We start from the raw sequence: 12,417 nt of genomic DNA, 5'->3' as shown, positions 1-12,417 counted from the left end.
AGACGGACAAGGGCAATGTTTGGTAGATGGCTAGTAATCCAGGAATGCACAGAGCTCTCACAATCTAGGATTTAACCAGTCTCTGACTGCTGCATGAATAAAAATGTGATGTAATTTTGGGATAATGGTTACGAATCTCACATCATGTGAAGTTATGCTTTAAATGACAGCTCATGGAGTCAAAAATGAGGCTGTTCTCATTTCTAAAAAGTATGTGTGGGTTCTGCATAACGAGTGAAGCACATCATACATGTTCAGTGACTGATGAAGATAAAGTATGAACATTACTTGATGAAGAGGATGGTATCCTCCTCTCCCTCACACTTAACCACTAGTTTGTCCTTCCTCTCTTGCTGGCTTAGTGGATTTCTGCCTCTGTTAAATGAGATCAGAACATGTCGAACAGGAACAGCTGTGAATTTCTCACTTTGGCCTGGTGGTTGAGAGTATCTGTGGGCACAGTGGCATTACATACCTGGGCTGGAGAAGGACATGGCCCTTTCTTGCAGTGAGTCTGGCTCAGTGTGTTAAGACTGAGCAGAGCAATGCCAGCAAAATGGGATATGTCAGTGCTGATGGATGCAGATAGGCACAAATGCACCCTGTCAGCACTAACCTTGGGCCCCAAGGCGCAGAGTTGCTCTGGTCGGAAAAGCTAACAGGACACAAGACCTCAGCTCCTCTTTTAATACAGCCATGGCAGCTTGGCTGGGAAACTTAGCCAGGAAGTTGGGTCAGGAATGAAGACTTGTTAAAGTGGGGGCAGCCTGGGGAAAGTCAGAGCTACTCTCCATCCATACCAGAGCAGAGGTGTACGCTGCACCGTGTGTGTGTGTCCCAGCCTGTCCTGCACCCTCTGGTTCATGGAGATGTGGCCACAATAGTGTCGCTATTCCCCATCATCCGCCGGCATGAGCATCTAAAGCATTCGGATTCAGCATATGAAGAAAAGGCCTCTGTTACAATAAAACAGAATCAGGCTTTGCTTTCAGAAAGTTTCTGGACTTGCCCTATTCCCCAGTCATTGTAACGCTCCAGCAAATACTTTGCAAGCCAACTTTTACACTGCTTCTAGGAACACAGAGAATATTCAACCAAAATATCATGTGTCATGGATTTGACCTCTTGGCATTCGTTGACATAAAGTTTACCTCATAGCTACTATTTTCCTAATAAATTATGTTTAGGGTTTGTTTTTCAAGCTTAAATGGAAAATCCCAAACTGTGTCATGACAAGAGTAAACACTCCTACATGTTAAACATGTTCTGTTTTCCATTGCTCTGCTGCCAATGTCTGGGGTGAAAAAAGGCCTGAACAGGCTGAGTGTTGAGAGTGTAGTAGAAGTGAGTTGCAGCCAACTTCAAGTCTGGAGCTATGTTGTTGCTGCAGCAGCTAAGTAGCTGTTGCCCCTGGTCCGTACACAAAGAATCAATAATCAAAGCTTCTCTTTAACTAACAGACGCTGCTATCGCTGCCCTGATATGCTGTTGAAGGGCTGTTAGTCAGCGATGGAAATGTAGTTTTGTGCAGTGCCAGGTAGACCACAGGCAGTTTAAGAGAGGTCTGCATGCTGCACACCTGCATGCTGAACCCCTCTGGACCACTGTGTTTGAGGGAGCGGTGGAAAGACAGAATTCCCTGCTTTCCTACCACCTGCCTCCTCGTGAGCCTGAACTCGGAGCAGTTCAGGGAAAGGAAAGGATTAAATTCCAGAAAGTGCTTGAGAACCCAGTTGCATGATGAGGTGCCTAAATTCAACACAGAGCCTCTGCTGAGATGAGCCGAACTTCACGTTGAGCTGCCACCTGACCCAGCAGGTGCCTAAATTCCTGCCAGAACATATAGGCAAAACTGCCAAGTCCTGGCAGAGTAAGATACCTGGAGACGTGCATAAATCTCAAGGGATTCCCGTACTAGGCATTCCTCTCTCTCTCCCGCCCACACACCAAATTATGAAGGTATTTGGATAGTGCTCCTAAGGAAACGCAGGCAGGAGTATGGCCTTCTGAGGTCGGCGGAGTAACGTGTGGACACACAGAGGATTTCCTCTGCATCTTGTCTGAAGTTGGGCTACGGGTTCAGACTGCTTGTTTGCAAGGTCAGCTAGCCTCCAAGCTACCAGAGGGATGCACTTGAATTGAAACTTTCACTTTCTGTAGATAATTAACTATCCACCAGGTCAGGGGGAGACTGGGAGACTAGGCAGGCTGGAGGAGGGAATATTTTGTTTTCAAATCTCAGAGCCTGTCTCCTACCTTTTAGCAGTGTGTCTTCACCTCTTAAGGGAGTTGGAGGAAAGTTGGAGAGCTGGTTGGCAGACCAGCCTTGAAGGCCTCACAGTAGGAGAGCGTTCACTACTGGATTAGGTACCTAACTGCATTGCAATACTTAATTTACTTTGTCAATTTGTCCCCCCATATTACTAGGATATGCTTTCTCATTTTGGCGCAAGTTTTAAGTCTTTGTTTGAGATGCACTTCAGATCCAAGTGAGTTTACATAAAATCAGAATACAGACTTTAAAGGGTGATTCTTTGAGACAGGCTTCCCCTTCTCTTACACTATTTTTACCCCGCTGATTTCATCAGGGAAGTCCTTTGTGCTACAGGGGAGGGAAAATTGTTCTGTCTTTGAGGTCTCCCCAGTGAAGCTGAATTCAGACATATTGTGTCCTCCCTGTGCCCCTGATTTACCAGGCCTTTTTGAAGAAGCAGGCTAACGTTTGAGGTCTTACAGAGAGAAATCTCAGCGTAGTTGAAATAAGCGACAAAACGTTCGTTGACTTTCCACTGGGAGCTATCAGACCTCAGTAACAGCAGTGCAAGAAAAATCTCATACACTACTACGGTCCAAACGTTCATGTTGAAATGAGAATCCTCTTACAGAGGTATCTTACTGCAAAGAAACTGAGGCACCTTCAAGAAGGATTCACCCAAGGCTTTCGAAGGTGAGTCATTACTGGGTATGAGGGAATGAGTATCCTCCCTTCAGCTCCCTGAAGGGGCCTGCCTTTTCACAAAATGAGTTTTCAAATACCTCTTTCTTTAGCTGGGCACAACACAAGTGAGTTTCCCAAAACTGCTAGTCACTTCAGAAGTGTTTGGCTCTGGAATCTGTCTTGAAAGCTTTTCTTGACACATCCAAAGATAATCTCCAGTCTGCCAGAAGGACCTTGGAGCCAAAACGTTAACCTTTCCTTTCTCATTTCTGTCTCCAGTGAGTGTAGCTGCGCTCTTAGGTAAGAAGTGACTTAGTTCTGCTGGAAGTAAAGGGCTGGTGAAGTCTTGCACAACACACGCCCCAGTGCTTTTGCAAGGAGAGAAAAACCAGCTCCCCACTGGGCTGGCTGCTTGAGGAAAGCAGGAAGGAGGATGGCAGCTAAAGAGCTTTTTTACACTCCTAGAGTTTTGTCTGTTCTTTCTCTTCAGCGACTGCGCTGATTGGCGTCCAAAACACGTTCAATCACGCTTGGTAAAAAGTGAATATTTTAACAACTAAATGGCTTGTTTGCCCAAGAGAACTCACGTTTTCCAATAAAAAAGCCAAGCTGGCTTTGAAAATGTGTGTGCAAATGGACCGTGGTATAAGTGTGATAATTTCATGACTTTCTCTGACACTTTTTGTGAGGATAGCAACATGCTTTTGTGTATTAATACAATGACTCATCCACTTTCCAGAAGTCCTTACCTTATAGTAGATAAGACGTGTAAAACAGGGTTTACTTTACCCACACACATGTCCAGCTGTTCCTGCATGGAAAGCTGCCATAGTTTCACAGTTCATAACAACAGTGTGTAAAATTTTAGAGCTGAAATTGTATTTCTCCCATATACTGATGCTGACTGCTGTAGATGTTGTCGCAAGCTGCATGAAGTTTACAGCTGTGTGGCTGGGTGAGTGAAGGGATGCCGATTGACTCTCTTAGCGCAAGGTGACCAGCCAAACATTGTATTCAAAGCAATCTTGCATCCGTGGCTTGGCTGCCCCTCATTTTTTCCAGCTATTCTCACATAAGAAGATCTGTAACAGTTGAGTCCCCCAGGCTGGATACTCCATAAATGTATTGAGGAAAAGAGCACTTTTAGTAAAGATCTTCCCTAGAAAAGAAAAGGAAGAGTTCATCAGGTAGCACTGGGTAGGTGAGAGTATTGACTTGAACTGGAAAAACAAGCATTAGGATGGGCACATAGCAGATAGATTAACAATAGAACACAACTAATTAAGCACAAATACTGGCACAGAGTCAAAGAAGACATGGAGTGAGAGATCAGGTGAGAAGAAAGCAACACTTCAGGAGAATTTCATAAATAACTTGTTTAACAGGGCAGATGCTGGATGATAACAAGACTGATGAAGAAGAAACGAGGGGACAACTGTAAACATTGAGATTAAGGAGGTGTGAGCAAGGAGGAGGAGGCAGCTCAGTAAAGGGCAATGTTAAGAAAAATGGGAGCAGAGTCGTAGAAAAGAAAAGCAGACAACTAAGAGCATAACAGGAGGAATACTGAGATTTGGGGCCAAAACCCAACCTGCAGGGAAGTTGCGCCCCACTTTATGGCACAGAGGTCAGTTTGAAAGGGCTGTTTTGCGAATAATGTATTCTAAGAGACCTAAAATAGCAGCAGTTTAGGATGGCATTGGGCCATGTGGTCCATCTACCAACAGTATCTGTCCGCCATGCGATGCGTTTGCCCTCCAAATGCTGGGCTGACTCATGCTTTAATGTGTTTGCAGTTGCACAACTGCTTTTGGATTTCCGTGAAGCATGCAGACTTCTCTTTTAACCTCCCACCTCGGTCCCTGTTTATGAGCTTTTGCTTGTGTTATGCCGCGTGTTTGAGTAAGTGAGAGTCAGACCCCATGACCCCGTAGCGTGGGGAGGACCGTTCTCCTGGCTCACCCGGGAACTTTTAGCTCCATTTAACAACATAAATGTCCAAGGGCCAAATTCAGTGCCACTGGAGTCAGTGGGAAGGCTGCCATCAGTTCGAATGGATCCAGGACTCAGAGCCAAAAGTTTCTCTGCACCGAGAGAGGGAGACACTGGCACTCTTTCCAGCTCAGGGAAGCTTATACTTTGTGATTATTTTCCTTTTTCAGTGCATTGTGCAAGAAGGATGGCCTCTGAATATGAACACCCACTGGATATATATAAAGTTAGCATCAAGGTTTGAAAACCTTTGGAGTTAGGCTCTTTACAAATTGAATCCACTTTAGAACTGAAGTCATTTAAAGCCACACAAGTTCCTCTTAAAATGACAGATCCTCAGCAAAGGGCTCTTGAAGTTCACATCTGAACTTGCTCTTTTTTGAAGAGGAAGAACTTGAAGCAGAGGGCAATGGCATCCAGCAGAGTCTCCACTTCCAAGGGAAAAGCAAGACAGAAAAATTGAGTGACTTTCCAGCACAGTTAGTACAGGGCAGATCTGAGGTCTTGCAACCCTCAACCCTGCTGAGGCATAGCCTGCTAAGATCGCTCTGCAACATCTTCATCCAGCTCTACTGATGGTCTCCCTCATCTGGCAGCCCGGGGGAAGGCATGTCAAGGGCCAGAGAAGAACTCACAAAGCCGCTTCTTCTGAGGGAACATAGGAAATGGCAGCCCCTTGTGACATGGTGGGAAGATCAGACAGTCAGGGCAGTCTGTGCCTGCAACAGGTTTGCCTCACTGGAAGCTATGAAGAATGATTCAACTAAAACTAAATCAAAAAACAAAACAAAACAAAAAAAAAAACAGAGATGAAATGAGAAAATAAGCCAAAAAGTCATTTGCAAGAAATAATTTTATTTGACTTCCAAGTTGAATGCCTTTTTTTCCCTTGGCTACTTCTTTTCTTTGCGCACCCTGAGCATCATTAAAAGCACATTTGCTTCATTAGGTTGTGCATCAGTCTAATTATATCCTGTGCAGAGCATGCTTGGACTTGACTACCCAAAAGGGACAGCTAGAACTGGATTCTTTAAAAAGAGTTTTTCATTTTATAGAGCTATAAAAAATAATGATACTATTCAGTCCCAAACTCTCAATAACCAAAATTATATGGCACAAACTCCTTTTCCCCAGATTTGGACTTCCTAATCCACTCTTCAACTATTTTCTTGCTTGTACTTTTTCTCTCTCTCCACCAGTCTTAGAGGACATCAGGTCACTGCTTCATCTAAAGGTGTCCTGAATGAATTAGCCAGTAAAACTGAATTATTGCTATTCTATCAACAGAAACGTCTGGGACTGGCCAAAAGTGCTTAACTGACTTAGGAACACATTGATTTAAGAATAACATTTAATTCTGGTATAATATGGCTCTGAGGCCCCATTCAGTGAGATATTCTAGAAACATAAATATAGGCAGTGCTGGCCTCAAAAGAATTTATGTGCTGGAGGCCCTGATCCTACTGATACAAATCCATGCCCAGATGGAGCCCTTTTTGTCTTACAGAAAAAAATGGAATACTGCTAACGATTATTGAGCCAGAAATGACCCCATTTAAATCGCAGCTCCCTAGCTGAATTCACTAGCCTGACAACTCCCTTGGTTTGTAAACAGAGCAAAGACCACCATTAATGAAGAGACACTGAACGAGATATCCGCTATGGCACTTTTACAGCCATTTTTTCTGATTGCAGCGCTACTATGAATAACCCAAGATAGCCCTCTTTACTAATTGTTTAAGAACTGGGAGCGTAACTAACAATTGTCAAGTAACAGGACTTTCACTTCTAACAGGATGGAGGAATATAAGAATTCGGGGCATGACTGAGAAACGTCATCCCACAACTGTGTACTCTGGCAGTTTTCCAAAACACTCTTCATTGGCCCAGCATTGCTCCATTTATGTTCATATATCACGCAAATATCTCCATGGGAGCAGATTTTGCCTAATACTAAACCGATCTGGAAATGCCAGCCATAGCAGTATTCAACATATGGCTTGAGCCGATCAAGTGGAAGAGTAAGCTGCCTCCTGTGTTCAGGGTTTGCCTCTGAGCACAAGCTGCCCTGAAGCCATCAGGCCCTTGATAGATGAAGGAATTTTGGCTTACAAAATCAGGTACCCAAAGCCAGCAGAATAACAGACCACTCTACACGTACCTATAAATATGCTTGAATCCCGTGGAGGAAGACTGCCTGCGGCAGGCAGAGGGCCCCTTTCTGGGTCCACGGCTATTCACCCACTGAACGGTGAGCGCAGCAAAACTGTCCTGGAGGGAACGTAGACCGATGAGTGGCCAGGGTTTTAGCATTTCAGTAAAAACATTTTAACGGCACGTTCCCTCCTTGCTTTGCACCAGTTCACTGACACAAAATCATTGCTTCTTCTGGGTAGGACTAGCAGCACAATTCATTTCTGTTTTAAAGATTTGTTGGGATGACTTCTCTGTTTCGGGGGAAAAAAAATTATTAAAGTTTTCTAACTAATTAATTAATATTAACTTTAATGTTCTCCTATCAACAGCAGGCCCGTCTTACAAAGGGTAAGCTTTCTGACCCTGTGATAAGCAAACATGTTATTTAATCAATACATTTTCCAGTGTACGTGTTCTTTGGCAGAGATTTTAAGTTGTCTCTTCTGAGCGTGAGTGTGTGAGGGGGAGAGGGGGTGTGCGCGCGTGTGTGTGTGTGCGTGTGTGCGTGCGTGTGTGTGTGTTACTGTGCCTGGATATATGTGTGTGCGTAAGCGTTCCTTTTGCAAAAAACAGAATTGTTGGACGCAGCTAGGAATGTATCTGGCATCTTTAGAAGCAAGACTCAGAAGGAAATCAGTATTTGAGCGAGTTTTGCAAGAAATCCAGCTCTGACTATTTTGCGGTTAACTTTCCATTCCAAAATTGCTAATGGTGAGCTGTCCAGACCATGTCTCTTACCAAAGAATTTTGGAATCGTGAGAAAACAATGAGTTAGCCGTTAGGAAAGATTAACCTTCCAATCTTAATCCTTCCAACTATCGCTTTACATAAAAAGGGCATTCATGTCTAAATCACTGTTAAAGACTCTTGGATAAATTTCTCTCTCGCCTAATTCCACTGAAACTGTCACTGTTACATCAAATATATGGTGATTTAATGCGAGTTGGCTACAGTTGTTATTATAACAGTGTTAGAATTGCCATCTAACATTGGAGTCCTGTTATCCTGCCATGCGCTGTATTTATCCAGAGAAAACTTACCAGCTAATCAGACAAAGACAGACAAAGGACTGCAGAGCAAGAAAATATTTTTATGCGTTGCAGGTAGGCAATAAAGACTCCAAGTAATAAGATGATTTGCCCACAAATATATAAAGAATTTGGGAATGTATGTGAAGCAAACCCAGCTCTGCTAAAGCCACGCCATCCTTCTTCTTGCTTTCCAAAGCACGTTAGTGTTTAATTTATTGTGGAAAAGGCAGGCTGTCCCTTCAGACTTCACCAGTGTATCCACAACCAGAACAAAATGTTACTATTTCGAATAATGGAATGAATCAATTCCCAGAACAAATCTGCTGGCAATCCCTTGTATCAATAACATCTTAGAAGTTGGAGTACAAAGGTACTCAGCGCCTGTCACTTACTCAGGCATTTTAATCCCTGCTGATTTCCTAAACAGGACCTAGACTCCTCAACACATTTGTAGTTCTCAGGCTCCAGTTTTTAAAAGTGAGAAATAAAAACATTTATCAAGCCTTTTTTTTATCATAAAGAAAATTTACCCTGTTCTGTTCGGGAACTTACCTGGTAAATACGTGGCCAGTTCCCATTAGTACTAAATTACCTGACCGGTGACATTCAGGAGGCAGTTATGGGCTTAATTACTCCACATCGTCCATCCGCATGGTTGCATAGCAAACGTGCACACTTTAACAAATAACTGTGCGCACTGCGTGACAGCTCTTGAATGCTCATGCCAGCATGGCTGCAGTTTGGTGGCTCCAGGGCTGGTGGCAGGATGAAAGCCCAGCCGTGCTCGTCTACCAACTGCGGATGCAGCCATCCTATACAATTTTCCTGTTGATTGTCTGACTGCAGGTTTCAATTTTGCACATTTTGGAGAGGGAAAAAAAGGGCAAAAAGGCCCATCTTGCCCAGGTTGGGATTCTAGGCTGTTGTCAGTGGTTCGGAGCCCCAAAATGCGAGGAACTAACAGTGGCTGCATTAAAACACCCCAAATTGGGGTGCAGGGGATGCAAGCCATATCTCCCTGGCTCTGCAAAGGGACGCTCGTGGCATGAGGGCTCAGCAGCTGCGACTACTCAGGTTGCGAGTCTGCGTCTTGCACCAAGCACTACGGGTCTTTAGGCAGCACTAGTAGTCAGTGCTGCCTTTGAGAAGAAAAACAAGCTACAAGATTGGGCCTGACAGCTTGCAAGCATTACTGACAGGGATGTTTTTCATGTTTTAGAGCTCTCCCTCTAAGGGAGGCCCCTTTTGCCTTCCCGTCATTGCACTGCACATAACGAAATCTTACAGAAAGAACAAAAAGCAAGGACCACCTTGCTCTTACAGCTGGGCTATCTTAATGAGCTGTTTAAAAGCTCTTTGGCCTCGTTCTTTTTTTTCCGTGCTTTCCCGTCATAGGGTCCCCAGTGCTACTTTCCCCCTCCTTGCCACGGCTGTGACTAGCAGGATTGGATGCAGCCCCATAGAGTGGGAGACAAAGTTCCTCGCCATCCTTAGTCCGTCTGGATGCATGACGTGTCCAGTGCCTACCTCGCACGACAGGGCAAAGCGGAGCAACCTTTCAGGGACTTCTGAGCAGGCCAGAACATCTGCACGCTTGAAAGGTCAAATATGAGAAAGATTTGCAGTTTTGAGAGCTCTCTTAGGAGAACTAATGCCCTTCATTCCAAAATCCCGAGTGGTAATGAAGGCAGGTCATGGGTACTGGCTAACTAGGGCACTCGCGCATGGTTTTACAGCTGCCCCACACGCTAGGTTGGTACACCAGCCATGGTGCCCAGAGTCTCTTTATCCTTGAGGATAAAGGATATCCTTTATTCCTTTCCTAGTCTCAGAAATGTAGAGTGCAGCTGGGCTTGTTCCATTCCTTAAAAGAATAAGCAGCGCTTCACTCACAATACTGCTCTCCATCTTCTGCTTCACACCAGTAAGGAGTTGTTTGAGCAATATCCTTCCCAGGTCTGGAAGTCATCTCCATGATATAACGTTTGCTGTCAGCCTGCTCTTGCCTTCCCAGGAAGTGGAGGCCAAACAGCACTTACTTTTTTTCAGGTTGTGCTACATTTTCCAGGTCCTTCTTGCTGTAAGTGTCTCTGCTTTGGGCAGCTACGCTCAGCTCATGGTGTCTCTGGCTGCAGAAATATCTGCTGTGACAGTAGGATGAAGAAGTTGTCAGGAACTGCAGAAGATGAATGGCATGGCAGCCATACTAATGCCCTGAATGATAATATCACTGGAGAGCTAAGGCCCGTTTACCTCATTGCTAGATGAAACAAATCAAAAAAGGCAGTTTCTCTAAGCAATGTACATTACCGTGTCAACAGAAATTATCCAGATGGGAGGTTATTTTGCCACATCACTTGATGTTTTTTAAAGGAATTGGAAAAATTGATTAATATCTTGACTGCTTTCTTGGGTTTCTTATTACTGTTTGGATACAGTGAGCAGCACTGCCTGGCCATATGATTTTTAAAATGGTTACTGTCTATTGAAAAGAAAGAAAGAAACCAGAAAAAAGTACATTTACTTTTCTGGAGCTGTTGCCACCCTCTGTATTCCAATTACGCCTGTAAGCTCCCTTACCACGTAGTGGCCAGGCATCTGAGAGACAGTCCTCACCCCTAAAGCAGGGAAGGGGCACTAAATAGCTCCAGGATAACGCAACTATGCCAAAAACTGCTGCAGAATCAAAACCAGATCTGAGCTCAAAGCCTTAACACCAGTATCACACTTAAGGCTGGGGAGCTAGTAAATATTATAGGTTTTCATACCTATAGATACGGAGCTATATGCACAGACAGACTTTAAATATACATGACCTACTTTTGCAAACTGCAATGACGACCAGTTCATACACCGGCAGTGGCCAGGTGGAAGTGCTATCATTCGTTGCAAGATAGATGCCCTCAGCTCTGCAACTCTGCATAACACACCTCCTCAAAGCTCTGATGCTTTGAAGAGTGACACTCATGCCTAGCACTGGGCATAAATGGTTTTACTGAAAGCACTGAGACTAATTATCTGCCCAAAGCCAGCTCTAAAAGCCTGGAGCATTAGCTAGCAGAGATAACTGAGTGTATAACATTTCTGTATGTAGCTTGATAGCTCATTTATGTTATTATTCTAAATGAATTACACAGGCAGAGGAGATTAATCAGTTGTCTAGCCAGTCCTCTGTGCATAGCCTGGACTACTGTTTCCCTCCAGCAGTTCCCGCAGCCCAGCAACAATAGACAAGGAAGTGTCAGTTATCAAATGGGGCGAAAACACTTTTCATTGTTAAGTAAAGGATTTCCTTATGATTTCCCATGCCAAATAATAAATTGTTAGTTATACCATGTTTGCCGTGATTAGTCCAGGTCTACTGTGAAGATGATTAATATTCAAGATGAAATGACGTCTTGACCATGTCTTGTCATGGCCAAATCGGGACTATTCCCCTCAGCTGCAAAGCTGTGTTTAGCCCTTCCGCTTCCCCGTGCCCCTTCTGCAACTGGAAGAGAAGCCGTGGGTAAAAGGCAGGAGGAATAACTGTACTTCACATCTGTATGCGAGGGCTGACACGAGAGGCAGTTCTACTTTCCCTGGCGAGCAGGGCTCGCTCCTCCACTTGCAGAGTTGTGGCACGGCCTGTTGGGAGAAGGCTGTGACCTTTTCCATTTCGCTGGAAGGAAAGAATGCAAAGTTGCTCACTGCTTAATAAATACAGTAAGTGTTCTTTTTTATGGGCTTTTTCCCTTTTTCTCCTCCAACAGCTAGAAATCGCAAGTGCTCAGGAAAAGATGCAGGGCTGTAGGGGAACCCAATTCCCTTGGGCAAGCTGTCGTACACATGTACAGGAAATTGAATGCAGAAATTATTGCATGCAAGGCTGTTAAAGAAGTGACAGGGTTATAAAACAGATCTTTCAACTGCCACCCATTATGGACATTTCAATTGTAAAGGGTCACATTTTAACACAAATCTGCTGTCCCAAATTACATTTGTCTTTTCCCATAAACTACAAGTTGGCAAAGATTTACAGGAAGGTATTTTCCTCCTTGATATTTTGACTCATTTATTTCCTTTCCAAATTTCAAAAGAAGAAGAAGAAAAAAAATTGATTTGGTCACAGTGTTATAAAGCCTTGTTTCCTTAGGGCTACTGAAATGTTCATGAAAACTGTTTGGGTCTTTTTAAACCTACCCTGGACTTCAAGAAATGGATAACGCGGTACTGCAGAAATAGAACACAAAATCTTGTTATACTTGATGAGACTAATTT

The sequence above is a fragment of the Struthio camelus genome, chromosome 4 (assembly GCF_040807025.1).
Source record: "Struthio camelus isolate bStrCam1 chromosome 4, bStrCam1.hap1, whole genome shotgun sequence".
Lineage (NCBI taxonomy): Eukaryota > Metazoa > Chordata > Aves > Struthioniformes > Struthionidae > Struthio > Struthio camelus.
The sequence above is the reverse complement of the archived record's forward strand: the minus strand, read 5'-3'. Positions refer to the sequence as shown.